This window comes from Lactuca serriola, chromosome 4 (genome assembly GCF_051521515.1).
Source record: "Lactuca serriola cultivar US96UC23 chromosome 4, Lser_US96UC23_V15, whole genome shotgun sequence".
Classification (NCBI taxonomy): Eukaryota; Viridiplantae; Streptophyta; class Magnoliopsida; order Asterales; family Asteraceae; genus Lactuca; species Lactuca serriola.
In genome coordinates this window covers 90,111,946-90,127,536 of record NC_136411.1, presented here as the reverse complement: position 1 = coordinate 90,127,536, position 15,591 = coordinate 90,111,946, and the positions used below count along the sequence as shown (strand labels likewise).

Sequence of the window (15,591 nt, the reverse complement as noted above, 5' to 3'; positions counted from 1 at the left end):
ACTTTGACTCGAGAAAGCGGATTTTCTCGGGATTCTCAGGAGTCTCGGGAGTGTAAACTTCCTTCGGGGATTGGGTATGAAAACCGAGGCTTCGGGATATTACTTGCACGCAAAACGGAGTAAAAATGCAAGAGAAAGAGAGGAATTAAGCAATTTTACCCAGAACCCTCGCATCCCTTTTATAGGGGGCTGAAGACCCTCCGTACGCTGGGCGTACGAGGTTATGCTGGGCGTACACGTATGTCATGCATGACCGCATCCTCGGCTGTCGGAGCTCGGATGGGACGGGACGTAGAGGCGTAGAGGGGCGACGTGGACGTTCTGAGGCCTAGCACCCGAGTATGCTGAGCGTAACTCGGATCGGTCCGGTGACTCCTCCTTCGGATAATACCGGATTTTGAATTAAATTTATATTTTAATTATTTAGTAAATTCAAAAATTCATATCTTTTTCATACAAACTCCGTTTTCGACGTTCTTGATATCCACGCGTAGGTGAGACTACGCTCTACAAGTTTCGTTTAGACTTCGTTGGCAAATTTTGAAATTATTTTTATTATTTATTTTTAAGAGGACGGGGCAGGAAAAGTCCGTTAGAAATCCATAACTTCTTCATCCGATGTCTGTTTTCACCAGACTTTTTACCGTTGAAATACCGTTGTCGAGGCCTTCGATTCTCATTTAGGTCGTTCTGGCTAAAAGTCGCTCGATCTCTGTTTCGAGTTTTTAGCTGTCTACCGCTATACCGAACTTCGGAAATTTATAACTTCCTCATATGTGGACAGATTTGGGCGTACTTTTTATGTATGTTCATGGTTTAATGATAACCATGAATTTTATTTAAATACCTAAGGCTAATAAGTATTTTATTGAAATTTCTCGTTTTACGTTAACCGTAATGATGGTTTTTGTTGTGAATCTTTGATTAGTCATAACTTCTTCGTTATGACTCAGTTTTCAGTGTTCTTTATATTTCTGAAAATCTTGACATGATAACTATCATTTTTGGCAATCCAATAGAGAATTTTGAACATTTTATTTTTGATGCTAATTTCATTATTTCAAAAGTGGTTACAATACCTGACTTTTTAGGTCATTACATAGAGTCGAAATATCGGGTTGTCACAGTAACCAACTTTGGCAATCCATAATTGTTAGCTAACCATAAAGAAGAAGTGAATTCAAACTAAACGGGAGTGTTTTTAGTAATTGATTGAGCCTTTGTTTAGTAATTAAGTTCGTCTGAACTTGCAAAATCAGATAAAAACCTGTTAAATTGTTGTTTGATTTTAGAGTAATTTAGAGTAATTATTTTAGTTAATTAAATCTGTTCTATGTGTTCGACCCCAACTTACTTTACTAGACTACAATCCGACTAGGTACACTGCCTAGGTGCATATTAGTTAGTTAAGTTAGTTGTGTTATAAATTTAAAACTAGTAGGTACTTTTTTGCACATCAAGTTTTTGGCGCCGTTGTCGGGGAACAACGTATTTGATTATTAATTTATTTGCTTTAGGTTAATCCATCCTTTTTGTGGGGTAAAAACCGCAAAAAGTTATTTTTTATGCATTTATTTTTCTGTTTGATCTGTAACCACGTCGTGGTTATCTTTACCACGTCGTGGTGTTGATTCAGTTAGTTTTTCGTTTATTTTTTTGTTCCTTTTTACGCATGTTTTTTTTAGTTTTTTTAGAAAGACACGATGGCAAACATAGCTGATATTTCGATGGGAGCATATAAGAAGAGAATCTGAGATGATGTTGGTCCCGGTCTAGTACAACCTACAAATCTCGCCACTGCCACTTTCGAGTTAAAAGGACACATTCTTACAACACTAAAGGATGTGCCATTTTATGGAAAGGAGCATGAGGATGCTTACAAGTATTTAGATGAGGTCAATGACATTGTAGACTACTTGAATGTTCCAAATGTTCCTAGAGAGACAGTCTTGCTGAGGATGCTTCCGGTCACTTTTAAAGGAGCTATAAAAGACTGGCTAAAGGCACTACCACCTGGTGCAATCACTACTTGGGCATAGATGCGTTAGCAATTTCTAGAACAATTTCACCGACCATCCAAGATAGCTAAACTCAAGAAGATAATAGCCAATTTTGAGCAACAACCGGGTGAGTCGCTTTACGATGCATGGGAGCGCTATAAAGGATTACTAAGAAATTGCCCTCAAAATGACCTCAACATACAACAAGAAGTGTCTATATTTTATGATGGAGTAAATGTCATGACGAGGCAACTCCTTGACTCTCAAGGACCACTAACTAAGAAAAATACGAGCGAAGTGAAAGATTTGATAAAGGAGTTCTCAAAGCATTCTCGTGAGTACCATAACCCGAGACTTGATGGAACAATGGGAATGTGTAGTGGAACATCAGAAGACATGGCTGTTGTGCTAGCAATGCTTAATACTATGGACCGGAGGATGACCCAAATGGATCAGTCAATACATGCCATTAGAGTAGGATGTGAAAGGTATAATGGTCCACACTTGACTAAGGACTTCCACTTAGATGATAACGGGAATAAAAAGGCTCAAGTTTGCTATTCTGGTGGGGACAAATATGATGAAGATTGGAGAAGGCCAAAGAAGGAGTGGTTACCATATGATGAATATAAGAAGCAAAAAGAAGAAAAATATAGGCAGATAGGCCAAGGCTTCTACCGAAAAGAACAACCACCAGCCGAAAAGAAAGTTGACTTAGAGACCATGCTTACTCGTTTTATGGAGGCTTCAGAAAAAAGACATGATGAGACATATGCAATTATAAAAGATCAAAGATTGATGATGAGGGGTCAACAATCCATGATGAAAGATCAACAGGCTATGATGATTGACCATCAAGAATTATTAAGAAATCATCAAGCATCGATCGAGAATCTCGAAGCACAACTTGGTCAACTTACGACTTTGGTAAATGAAAGATTATCTCCACGAATTCCTGATAAAAAGCCACAACCACATGTCATGACCATTGATATTGAAGAAGAGGATATTTTTGAGTTCTTAGAAGCCTTGGAAGAAGAGACAAAGCAACCCAAATCACAACCAAAGCGGTCGAAAGTCGAAGAAAAAATTGAGGCCGAATCATTGAGACCACGACGTGGTGTTGAGTTGAACAGAAAAATTCTACACGTGCTCAAGTTTTTCAACCTCCTTTACCATTTCCTTCTCAAACCAGAGTTCACCCGTTGGAGAAAGAGCATATCAAGTTGATGAAGCAAGTTAACGATATTCCTATCAATACTCCTTTTATTGAGTCCTTGGCACAAGTACATGAATATGTAAAGTTTCTTCAAGATTTAATTGACACTCGCCAACAACTAGAGAAGACCTCCAAGGTTGTCGCTAGTGAGCAAACCTCTAAGGTCATTATGGAAGGGATACCAAAGAAAATGGGAGATCCTGGACCCCTCACTCTTCAATGTGAGTTTGGAAACAATACAAAGACTTATGCTTTAGTTGATTCCGGAGCTCGCGTAAATCTAATTGCTTTCTCGTTCTATCAAAAGTTCAATCTTCCAGATTTCAAGGCTACAAGAATGACAATTCACATGGCTAACCGTTCAGTGACACGTCCTAGAGGCATTGTGGAAGACATTTTGGTAAAAACTGAGAAATTTGTTTTTCCAATTAACTTTGTTATTTTGGATATGAAAGAAGATGTCAAGTCCCAATTATTCTTAGTCGCCCTCTATTAAATACTGCTCGATCCTTAGTCAATTCGTGAGTCTAAGCTAACCTTGAGAGTTGGAGACGATGCAGCTACTTTTGGAGTAGAAGATGGTTTTCAAGGGAATAATGTTCAAGGTGAAGTCTTCAACATCGATGAAGAAGATGATATTAAAGAGTTGGAGAAGCTAATGGAAGAAGAACTTAAGATGATTCAACACGTTAAGCACACCAAACCAAGAGCATGCGTTCCACTTGTTTTCGAAGTAATTGCTTATAAAAATCCAACTTCTTGGGTGAGTGAGGAAAGTTATGACTTATCAACTGATGAGGACGAGGTGAATTCCAAGGAAAAGAGTTCAAATGTGGATGAAAAGATAGTTCCCGTAGAGCTGAAGAATGAGGAAAAGTGAAGAATAAATTTAAGAGACATAAAGGGATTAAAAGAAAGCTTGAAGTAAATGAGGTGAAGGTTAAAAAAGAAAAGTGTAAAAAGGCATATATTCGACGAGTGCAAGCGTACAAAAGGAGATGGAAAGATCAAAAGGTGCAATAGGTGATGGACGCTCCGAAAGATTCAATGTGAGGGGACATGGAGTCCGACTCATGGCTCCAATAAAAAGAAGCACTTATCAGGAGGCAAATCGATGTTTTTTAGAGTTTGCATTGTCTTTTCTTATTTGATTTAGTTTTAGTTTTATTCTTTTGTGTTATTCTTATTTCACCTTAACCGAATGATGATGCGTTTCTCTAGTTCTTGATCTTATTTTGTAGTGTTGAAAGAAGTGAAGGATCTTAATTTGAAGAAGTCGTGTGATTTTTGAAAATCATAATTGAAGAACAAGTTTTTGAATAAGTGTGGGGTTCCCACATAATGAAGAGAAAATCATTTTGAAGCATATTTACTGAAAATAAGACAACACGACGTGGATATCATCAACACGTCGTGGCAGTGTGGTTCATCATCAAGAAGAAGCTTTCCTGGTATTATATTTAGAGTCCGAGTGAGGGTATTATTGACAAAATGAGGTTCTTTATAGAGAAATATTAGAAACAACGAGAGAAGCGAGATTTGAGCAATTTTTCGGGTGTTTGTTTGCGTCAATAAGTGAGGAGTCATGCCTAACAGCTTCGGACATTCAATGGTGCCACATATATTCCAGAAATCAGCTCATTCTGGCATCGATTACAACAATTTCAAGACCAATACGTCCTGGTAATCCCCAACACGTTGTGTTGTCGCAGTCAAAATACCAGAAAAATAATCTTTTTGAGCCACCACGAGGTGGTGAATCCCGCCATGAAGTGGTGCTTTTCAAGTCCGTTTTTCGAGTCTGATCCCATACTTTCAATAGTATAAGTGTTCATGAGTGGCGTGTCCAATTATATATTGAATTCCATGGTATGGATGAGTTGTTCCCATACCATCAAATTTTATTTTTATGCCATGCTGAAGTAATGTCCCGGCTGCCACGACACGGTTGACACTTTCCTATGTCGTGGGGGAGTTTTTCATCACATAAGGAGGCTTTAATTCTACTTTCAATTTCGTTTCCACAATTTAGAGCAAGGTAGAGATCCTACACACGATTCGAGATGCATCTTCTATCCCAGGGGAGTCTGTTCATTTTAATTGTATGTAATAAGTGTGGGGTAGGGGGTAGAAAAAGTAAATGGATAGAAAAGTAGTAAATTTAAAAAAATTTAATGGATTTGAAATAATAATCTAAAAATTATATCTAGTAATAATTTGAACTTAAGTTGCTAGTGTTATGTGGGATGATCCGATAAGAGCTCAAATGTTTAACTGAGCCAATATATGTTATAGTATATTCGTGGCTTCCTAAGTCTTAGTGAAAAAATATGAGATATGATAGGGTAATCTGGTATTTTTTATGGCATAATATGTTTTGCAGCCTAAACCTGAAATCTTTCCAGGAAAGCTTATTTAGTTATTGCACATAGAGTAATAACTTTAACCAATAAAGGTTGAAGTTAAGCTCCCTTGCCTAAGCATGTAGGATTTGAGTGAAAAAAGTGAGATACATGTGAAAAAAGAGATAAATTACCAAAAAATTTAAGAATTTTGGAGCAATAAAAGTATGAAGATCAAGAGATCAAAATTCTGAAGAAATCCAAAAAGTTGAAGATACCAAAAAATCAAACAAAAAGGTGGTGCATTCAAAGAAATCAAATACCAATTATTCAAAGAAGTGAAGAATTCCAAGAGCTCCATTATGGTATCAAAAGTTGTAACTCTTTCTAGATTATGTATGATTGGGAAGCTTAACAAAAATAACTTGAGGTTAAGCAAGATTTATGAGGATTGATCAAGAGGTTGCCAAAATTAGTGTCGTATAAACTAAGGGGTGAAGGTTCATAAGGATTATGAGTATTTAGGATTGGGAAGTTGCTAGGATTTTAGACACAAGTATGCGCATTGAGGTCTTGGTATAATGACTGAGTTTAAAATGGATTGTTCTATATAATGGTGGTGATGAATGTTTGAATTAAAATTAATAAGTTTTGCTTGAGGGCAAGCAAAGATAAGTGTGGGGTATTTTGATATGTGCATATCTACATATATATTTTACATCATATCTTAATATTTTATGCTATATTTATGCTTATTATAGAACAAAATGTACTTATTATGCTTAATATTTGTTATGTAGCATACATAAATTCTCGGGAGCAATATGGAAGCTGGAAGCAGGAAAATGCGAGCTTAGGCAAGAAGAAGACACAAGGACGATGTTGTAGGACAACATGACCCCTCATAAGTATTTTGACCATATCTCATGACTCGTAATTCCGATAAGGACGATCCAAAATGATATGAAAACTAGACACAATTTCGGATGACTTTCGTGTTTTGGGAAAAGTCGGATTTCCAACCACCTTGACGTGGTGAATGGAATCTTCGCGATTTTTGACGCTGGCTTGGAGAATACAGGATAAAAACGAGGAGCACAACGTGGTGCCATTACCATGACGTGGTGGCCAGATTTTAGGAAAGCATATATATTCGAACATAGGGTCGAATTAAGAGACTTGGAGGTGACTTCCTGGAGAAGCATTACGAAAAATAACCTCTGGAAAACCCTTAGAAAGAGGAGGAAACGATTGGAGCTCAAGATTTGAAGAGATCTAGACGAAAACATCAATTTATTTGGTTTGACCATGTTTAGATTTATATCTATTGAGTTTTTGTGTTAGATTTCTACCATGAGTAGTGTCACACCCCGAAACTGTGATGGCGGAATCGTTCCAGGGTGGAGAACGTCATGCGTAGTATCCCAACAATTGTATCATAGCAAGCATAGTAAACACAACCAGACATTGAATACATATGTAAAAAGGTTTACATTGTTTAATACATAGTTTTTATTCCGAGTAAAAGTAAATAGACAAATGCGACTCTAACTCCTCATCTTCTCCGATCTCCTGGAAGTACCTGTCTACTAATTCCCTGAGAATACAAGCAGTTTTGAAAGAATATCAGCATAAAGCTGGTGAGTTCATAAGTGGTAGTTTGTAATGAAAACTTGTCGATGAGCTCCTAAAGGTGTTTTGTATAATTTCAAGAAAATCCGATATTTTCTTTAATAAAAATGTAGTGTTCTCAACTCTGTATGAAATCATGAATGTTTGTTACTGAAAGCCGTAGTGGTATGTGAAAATAATACTTCATGTGACTAGCTAATGCTAATCATGATACATAAGTATTTCGTATGTGAAACCATTGTATGTTCAGTTCTATTTAGAATGAACAAAACTATTGAAGAGTGTCGGGTTGTAAACTAAAGATGATTCATACATAATGTGAGTCCTATAACCATACTTGATATGAATAGAGACCTTTCCAACATTCTTCAGGCGTCGAGTTAAATGACATTTGTCACCCTGGGCATGCCTACCCAACTGTAGCAAGCAGTTCGGGTGTGGGATTGTCAGTCCCAAATAGATCTATTCATAAATCTCACGCTCTCCCTCCAGGAGACTCTGGTTATACTATGATAGGATTTATCCCTGTACACCTAAGTGTTAGAACAAAGTTCTTTCAGGATCGTATGATTCTAAGCAGAATATAAATAAGAACGTAAATAAGAACACAAGTATTGCAATGAATATGTCGAATGATTAGTGCAAAATACCCCAGAAGAGCTTGATTAAGAACTTCAATCTGTAGAGGGAAATATTAGGGTTACAAAAATCAACGTGAACGACTATTCTCCTCTATACGCATACATGCATGCATATATTTATAACAAAACCCTAACAACTTATCTAGATAAAGGAAACTATTCTAGATAACTAAGGATGGATAAGCCCAATCCGATTACAAATCAAAAATCCCAAGACGCAACACTAAAATATTCAACTATCTCCCCCTTTGCGTCTTTGAGCAAAAAATCTATTCTCTTTTCACACCAGTGGACTTCTTCACCATTTTGAAATATCCTTGGTATAATGGCCAGAACGTGTTGTCTAAACGTTATATACCACCGAAGCATATCTGTAAAATTCTTCTTGTCTGATGCTGAGTTCTACTTGCATCGATGAATGATGTTGATTATATGCTCCAAACAATCTGTTGAAAACAGATGCTTGTCAACCAATGCAAACAGAAACTTATGTCTGTCACCCTTAGTGAACATGACAGTCAAGTTGGTTGAATCAATCTGCCCCAACTTCATTTTATTTACATCACCGGGCTTAGATGTTGGCTTGACTGTCGGCTTCTTATTCATCACTCTTGTTATCTCCTGATCCATTGTGGCAAGCTCATGGATATAGGAGGCCAACATTCTTTTAAGATGTTTCAAAATCGGCTCATACTCTCTTTGATTTGAGAGCATAATGTTGTATAGCAAAATCCAATCATGAGGATTAAGATTGGGAAGATCTGCCAGAGAGATGAAATATTCCGTGTTTGCAGTACCACAGTTAATCTTGAAGTGTACATTCATAAATCTCCCAGCAAGTGATGCTTTCAGTACCTTGACTCTTGTAATCTTCTGTGCACTCCAAGTCAAGTACTGCGGTCGACCGTTCTTCAAATAAAAATCGACTAACTCCTTGTCAACCTTCGAATTGGGAAAAGGAACCTCAGCAGTGACCTCAAAGCAATGATAAGTAAATGCTCTTTTAGTGATTGGCGTGTCAAACTGCGAGTCCTTTGAGTTTTCACATTCAAAAGAAGCAATCGGTTCCAACCAATATATGGAAGGAAACTCAATCGCCTGGGTGATAAGAGTATCTCTGTCCCACTCGGGAAATAGAGTCTTTTTGCACTGCAAGACCTCCTCATCTTCTTTATTCTTTTTCTCCTTCTCTTCAGCCTCTTTTTCCACCTTCAGAGTTTCATCAAGCTCTCTGTCTCTTTTCTTTCTTTTGAGAGCTTCGACAATAGTCTCTTCAGGATCAGAGTCACTATCGTCTAGAATTTGCTTTCCAGAAACTGAAGCTACATTAACCTTCGGTTATGTTTTGACTTTACTCTCCTCTCCCCCTTGTTTCGGAAGAAAGACTTTCTCCGAGACACCATTCATTTCACTAAGAAGAGAAATGGCAGGAAGAAGTTTAGTTTGGAGATGCTTCCGAATAGTCAAAGTCAGAATGGGATCATGGGCTTCGAGAAGAGCAGTCAACATATTCTTCACATCACCAACATAACTCTGAAAGACAGCCCGTTGAGTCTTGAGCAGAGAGATCTCCTTTTTAGACTGTGCCAGTTGTACTTTCTGTAGCTCAATAGTTTCCTGGTGTTTGATCAAGTCCTCCTTCAATGTGCTTTCTGCAGTTAAAGAAGCAAAACGAGAATCCAAGGATTGAAGAAAAGATGTGGATTCTGTTTTGAGATCAGCACGAAGGGCATCAAATTTGGTAGTTTCTTCTTGAAGAGTGTGGGAAAAGGAGTCCACATAAGCTTGATATTTTGCTGCATTAGTATCAACATGAGCTTTGAGCGAATCAAGGAAAATATGAGTTGTATGAACAACCTCAGTAACCTTCTCTGTGGCCTGTGAACACGAAGCTGTGGACTTGTTAACTGCAGCTGTAGATTTGTCAATGGCTTCAGTATATTGCTGAACAGCAGTCTCCACAAAAGCTTTCATAATAACCCCGCTATAAGCTTTGCTGTCTGCAAGCAATCGATCAAGCTTTTCATTAATGTCTTGAAGTTGTTGATTATTGGCAGGAGCATCAGCATCGGTATCAGTTGGAAGCCGGTAAGGACTAAAGTATAAAGAATCATACTCTTCGTCATCTCCTCCTAAAATAGCACCAGAGTTAGAAGATGGGGTGGGAGATGGTGGTTTAGAAACAGGAGGATCAATCACAGTAGTAGCCCCTGTATCAGATACATTGACTCCTACTGGGATTTGGGGAATGGTGGTGGTGATGGATTCTGTTGCAAGAGGAGTTGAGATGGGTGTAGTGGAGACAGGAATAGAGGTATTGGTGGTTGAAGTTGGTAGAGAAGTAGTTTCAATAGGAAAGGTTGGTATATCTGTGGGAACAGAAAGTGGAGCTTTCTGTTTTGGTGATTGGGTTGGAGTGGAAATTTTTGTGGGTTGAGGAGATGGAAGTCTAGTAATTTCGGGAGAGACTGGTGGAGTAGGAATGTGAGTATCTTTAGGAGATGGAGGTGGGTTTGGAGATCTCGTTGGTGTAGGCTCTCTGGTGAAGACTGGAGGATTCTCAGTTTCTGTTTCTTGATCTTCAAAGGTTTCAGGTTCAGGAGACAAATTTCTCTTGGGCCTTTTAGCCATCTTTTTAATCTTCTTCGGCTTTGTTTGAGAAGCTTCCTCACCAGCCTTTCTCTTTGAAATTTTCGGCTTTTTCTCCTTTGCTTCTTCTTTCTCTGTTTTCACCACCCGCTTGCCTCTGGTAGCAGGTTGTTCCAAAGCATCTAGTGCATCTTGTTGTTCTGCAGACAAGACCCTCGGACCAAGTGGATCAGATAAAATAATCTTCGTGGTGTGAAATGAAGCGATAGAGGCAAGGAGAGCGTCTTTCATAACTGGAATCTCCAAAGAATCCATGGCTTTTCTTGTAATCACGGTCCAGAAACGGACACATGAAATCTCTGAGTGACGTTTTGTGGTATTCAAACTCTGCACCACTTGGGACCAGATTATCATGCCATAATCTAGATTGATCCCGTTATATAAACCATAAAGAATGGTGAGAAAGCCTTTGCTTGTGGTATCAGAACCACCACTTCTTGCCGCCAAACCCTTGATGAGCAGGGTTAACAACCCATTCCACTGCGATGGTAAGCAGGACTTCTTGACCTTCGCAATCGATGTAAGTACGTCGGTGTACCCCATCTCGTACAACATTGTGAAGATTTGGGTTGTTGTGATGAAGTCAGGTGAGATGATGGAGGAATCAACTGCGAGCCCTAAAAGGGAACAAAACTTCGTCTTTGAAATCGAGGATTTCTTATCGTGAATACTGAAGTAGATGCGATCCTTATTCTTTTCATACGTCGCTGATGAGTACACTTGAGATAGTAGCGACATCGGAACTGCTTCGACTTGGGTTAGGGCCGTTACCAGAGGGGAATACTTCAGACACTCCACCACATGCAACATATATGAGTCATATGCGAATGGACTCATTTCGATTATCATATCTTGGTTGGGTCGGATTGTAAGCAAGGAGGATGTTGCAGTTTGATCAAGCACGGAGGATGAGGTCGCCATTGATGAACGAAGAAGAAGATGAACAGTTTAAGCTTTGTATGAGAGAGATGATCTGAGACTGGTAAATGACAAATAAAACGATCACCCCTATTTATACGGTTGCCTGGAGAGAGAAATCGTGATGATGAGGTTGCTAAAACGTCGCCTGAAAAAGTGTGATTTGACAGTATGGTTAATCCCAGGAAAACTTAAGCACGCGTGGGTTTGAAACGGATCAAATTCACACGCCCAAATCTTATCTTCGTACCGTTTGAAATTCCCTGTTACCCCGTGTTTGGTTACAACGGATAACCAAAACTTATACCAATCAGTAATTAGAATGTTGGAAAATATTAATTTTCGTGCATAAGAGTGTGAAAGATAAAGAAATAAAACAAGTGTGTATTGGATGTGAGTGATGTCTTTTTAGAAGACAGAAAGTAGAGGATTCCGGGCAAGAATCACTTCCTTCAAAGTCAAGAGAGACTTGAAGTGCTTGTGCGGTTTCTCGAAAAATACGATCAACTATTTGTTAATAAACAATGAAAGGCTTCCTTTGATCATATACATTGGGTGGCTTTCCTCCAACCGAACATCGAGTTTTAACATAAAACCGATCGTTGGTAGAGGTACCTGTGAGACCGATGTGATCTATTGAACAGGTAGGTGGGATATATTATGTTTATGACTTATAGGAAGCAGAAATCTCAAAAAAAAAATAAACTGGACCTCTTTGGGAAGAAATGTCTTAGCTGTAGACGATTTTGTAAAAGATCACGCAAAATAAAAAGAGATTTCCTTAGGTAACCAGTTAATGCTTGAGTATTTCACTCACCGTCAATTCATTTTTGGTGTCGGATTTTGGGTTTCACTTAGAACGTGGTAATCGTATCTAAGATCATCAACACAGATGTTGTGTAACCATAAACCTCAGTGGTAAAGACCGAGAGTCTCAAGGGTTACATTAGTGAACCGAAGGTAGATGGAGAATATAAGGAGGTGGTTAAGGAACCGAATGTACCTTCTACTAGATAAGCGTGACAGAGCAGAGAAACTCTTTACTCAAATGAGAAGAGTAAGGTAGCTCTAGACTGAGTGAGTTAAAATAGCCTGATTTGGAAGAAACAATGGGTATCGATCGAATCATTAAGGCTTACTCGAGATCATAGAGGCTTTATGACAACATACAGCAGCATGCTTCTAGGGACACTTAACTAGGTTGTATAAAAGTGAAATCATACCTGCTTGAGATTCTTCGACGGTTATTCTTGTGTTTACCTATTAAGAACAGACACCAAACAAAACAAACAAGCAACAAATAAAAGATAAAAAATATTTTTGGATTTTTGGATATTTTCTGAAAAAAATAAAAACAGAGAGATAAAATATTTTTGGATTTTTTTTGGAGATTGTCTGAAAAAAATAAAAACAGAAAGATAAACTATTTTTGGATTTTTGGAGATTTAAAAAAAAAAACAGAAAGATAATAAATATATATAACCGAAACCTTGTCTTATTAATGAGAGCAGACAGAGCGAAGCCGAGATTTACGGAGCCGAGATATACAGAGCGGTCTGTTTATTTCCAAAAATCTAGAGCAGAGATAGACCGAGCGCTCTGTCTATCTCTATCGTCTTTATTTTAAGGAGAAAATTGAGGATTCGGTACCGACTCTCCTTCCATCATACCCAAGCCTTTTAAGATTTTATTAAAGGTTGTTTCTGGTAAGGCTTTAGTAAAGATGTCGGCCAGTTGATCAGCAGAACGAACAAAATGTACTTCTACGTTCCCGTCTTCTACGTGATCCTTGATGAAATGATACCTTAGTGCTATGTGCTTGGTTTTCGAATGTTGCACTGGATTATGACAAATCCTGATTGCACTTTCAGAGTCGCAATAGAGAGGGATCTTTTTCATACTCAGCCCATAATCTCTCAACTGACTTTGAATCCAAACAACCTGAGAGGTACATGATGCGGCAACGATGTATTCTGCTTCTGCTGTGGACAAGGAAACACATGTTTGCTTCTTTGATTGCCAACTGACAAGTTTTTCGTCAAGGAATTGACATCCTCCGATAGTGCTTTTCCTGTCCAATCCACATCCTCCAAGATCATCATCTGAAAAGGCTTGTATGAAGAATCCAGATCTTGCGGGATACCAGAGACCGAGAGTTGATGTCTTCTTCAGATAACGAAAAATATTCTTCACAGCAGTCATGTGGGATTCTCTTGGATTAGCTTGAAGCCTAGCTCAATAACAAACAGAGAACATGATATCTGGTCTACTAGCTGTTAGATACATAAGGGATCCTATCATTTGTCGATAAAGAGTTATGTCTACAACCGGTTTCTCCAGAGATGGGGTTACCTTGGTGCCGAATGCCATTGGAACCTTTACTTTTGAATCACCCTTCATTCCAAATTTAGTTAGCAGATTTTTGGTATATGCTTCCTGGTTTATAAAGACGCCTTCTGGTCCCTGTCTAATATTTAAACCAAGGAAAAAGTTAATCGGACCCATTGTGATCATTTAAAATTTAGTCTCCATCAACTTTCTGAATTCAGCGGTTAAGCTAGGATTCGTAGAGCCGAAGATGATATCATCGACATAAATCTGAACAATCAACAAATGTTCGCCTTCCTTCTTTCGAAAGAAGGTTGGGTCAACCGAACCTTGCTTAAACTTTGACATTTTTAGAAAGCGGGTAATATTTTCATACCAGGCTCTTGGTGCTTGCTTTAGCCCATAGACAGCTTTATCCAGTACATAGCAATGATCCGAGTACTTTTCATTCACAAAACCAGGTGGTTGCTCAACATAGACGGTTTCTTCTAATTCTCCATTCAAGAATGCTCATTTGACATCCATTTGGAAAACTTCGAAGTTCTTGTGAGCGGCATATGCTAGAAAAATTCTAACAGACTATAACCTTGCCACAGGAGCAAATGTTTATTCATAATCAATCCCTTCTTCTTGACAATAACCTTTTACAACCAACCGAGCCTTGTAACGAATGACATTACCTTCTTTGTCTAACTTATTTCTAAATACCCATTTCAAGCCAACAACAGAGGCATCTTTCGGTGTAGGAATCAATCTCCAAACTCTGTTTCGTTCGAATTCATTGAGCTCATCCTGCATTGCTTGTACCCAATCAGAATGATTAAGTGCAGCATTTACGGTTTTCGGCTCTATTTTGGAGATAAAAGTGTTAAACATACAAAATTCCACTTTGGAGAATAATGCTGTTTGTTTTGCCTTCAGTTGAGATCTAGTAAGAACACTTTCAGGCGATTCACCAATAATTTGCTCTTTGGGATGGTCTTTTGTCCATTTTACTAGCGGAGGATAGCTGGGATCATATTCTGGATTTAGTTCTGCTTCAACTTAAATTTCAACATCTGACTTATCCCCTTCACCTTTGTCAGTTGAACTATCACTTGTTCTCTCCTTCTCCCCCTCGACTGGCGAAGTGAAGCCTATATCTTCAACATAATCGGCAGTGGGGGTCTCCCCCTCGACTGGATTTTCGCTTGTTAATTTTGGTTCAGTTGTTTGAGTATCATATGTGGCGGAATGGTAATTCTCCCCCTCGACAGAAACTCCAGATGGTTTGAAAGTGTTATCATTCTCCCCCTGGAACGTTGAATCGGAGTTTGAAGTACTAGGTGATGGTTTAGGAGTAGGTGTTTCGGTTTCCATTGATTTGGAAGCTTCGTCTATTACTTTCTTCAGATTATCTACCTTGTTGTCTGTTGCTGTTACCTCCGAATGGATTGCCTTTTCTGGTTCATCGAACAACCGAATGTATTCATCAAACAGATTGGATATTGGAACCGAGACCTGTCCAGATGCTGGAAAGATGTCTCCAGAGGCATCTTCTGTCCTTTGAACCTTCTTCATGTAATTGTCGTCAAAGGTGACATAGTAAGTCTCTTCTATTCTTTTGGAATGCTTGTTCAACACTCGGTATGCTTTTGATGACAGAGAATAACCCAGAAAGATCCCCTCATCGGCTTTAACATCAAACTTATTTTGGTTTTCTTTAGAATTAAGGATAAAGCACCTGGAACCGAATATGTGGAAAAACTTGACGTTTGGTTTCCGATCGTTTAAAATCTCATAAGGAGTTATTGAGAATCGCTTGTTGAGGAGGGACCGATTCTGAGTATAACAGGCCGCAGCAATGACATCAGCCCAAAAGT

The 15,591-nt window shown here is 38.5% G+C and overlaps 1 non-coding gene across 1 annotated transcript; it reads right to left on the bottom strand.

Moving 5' to 3' along the window:
• Window positions 1–2,087: 2,087 nt before the first annotated feature.
• On the bottom strand, window positions 2,088–2,194 carry LOC145103511 (small nucleolar RNA R71). Its single transcript, XR_013706598.1, has one exon. It is a non-coding gene; the product is annotated as a small nucleolar RNA R71 (small nucleolar RNA).
• Window positions 2,195–15,591: the final 13,397 nt, after the last annotated feature.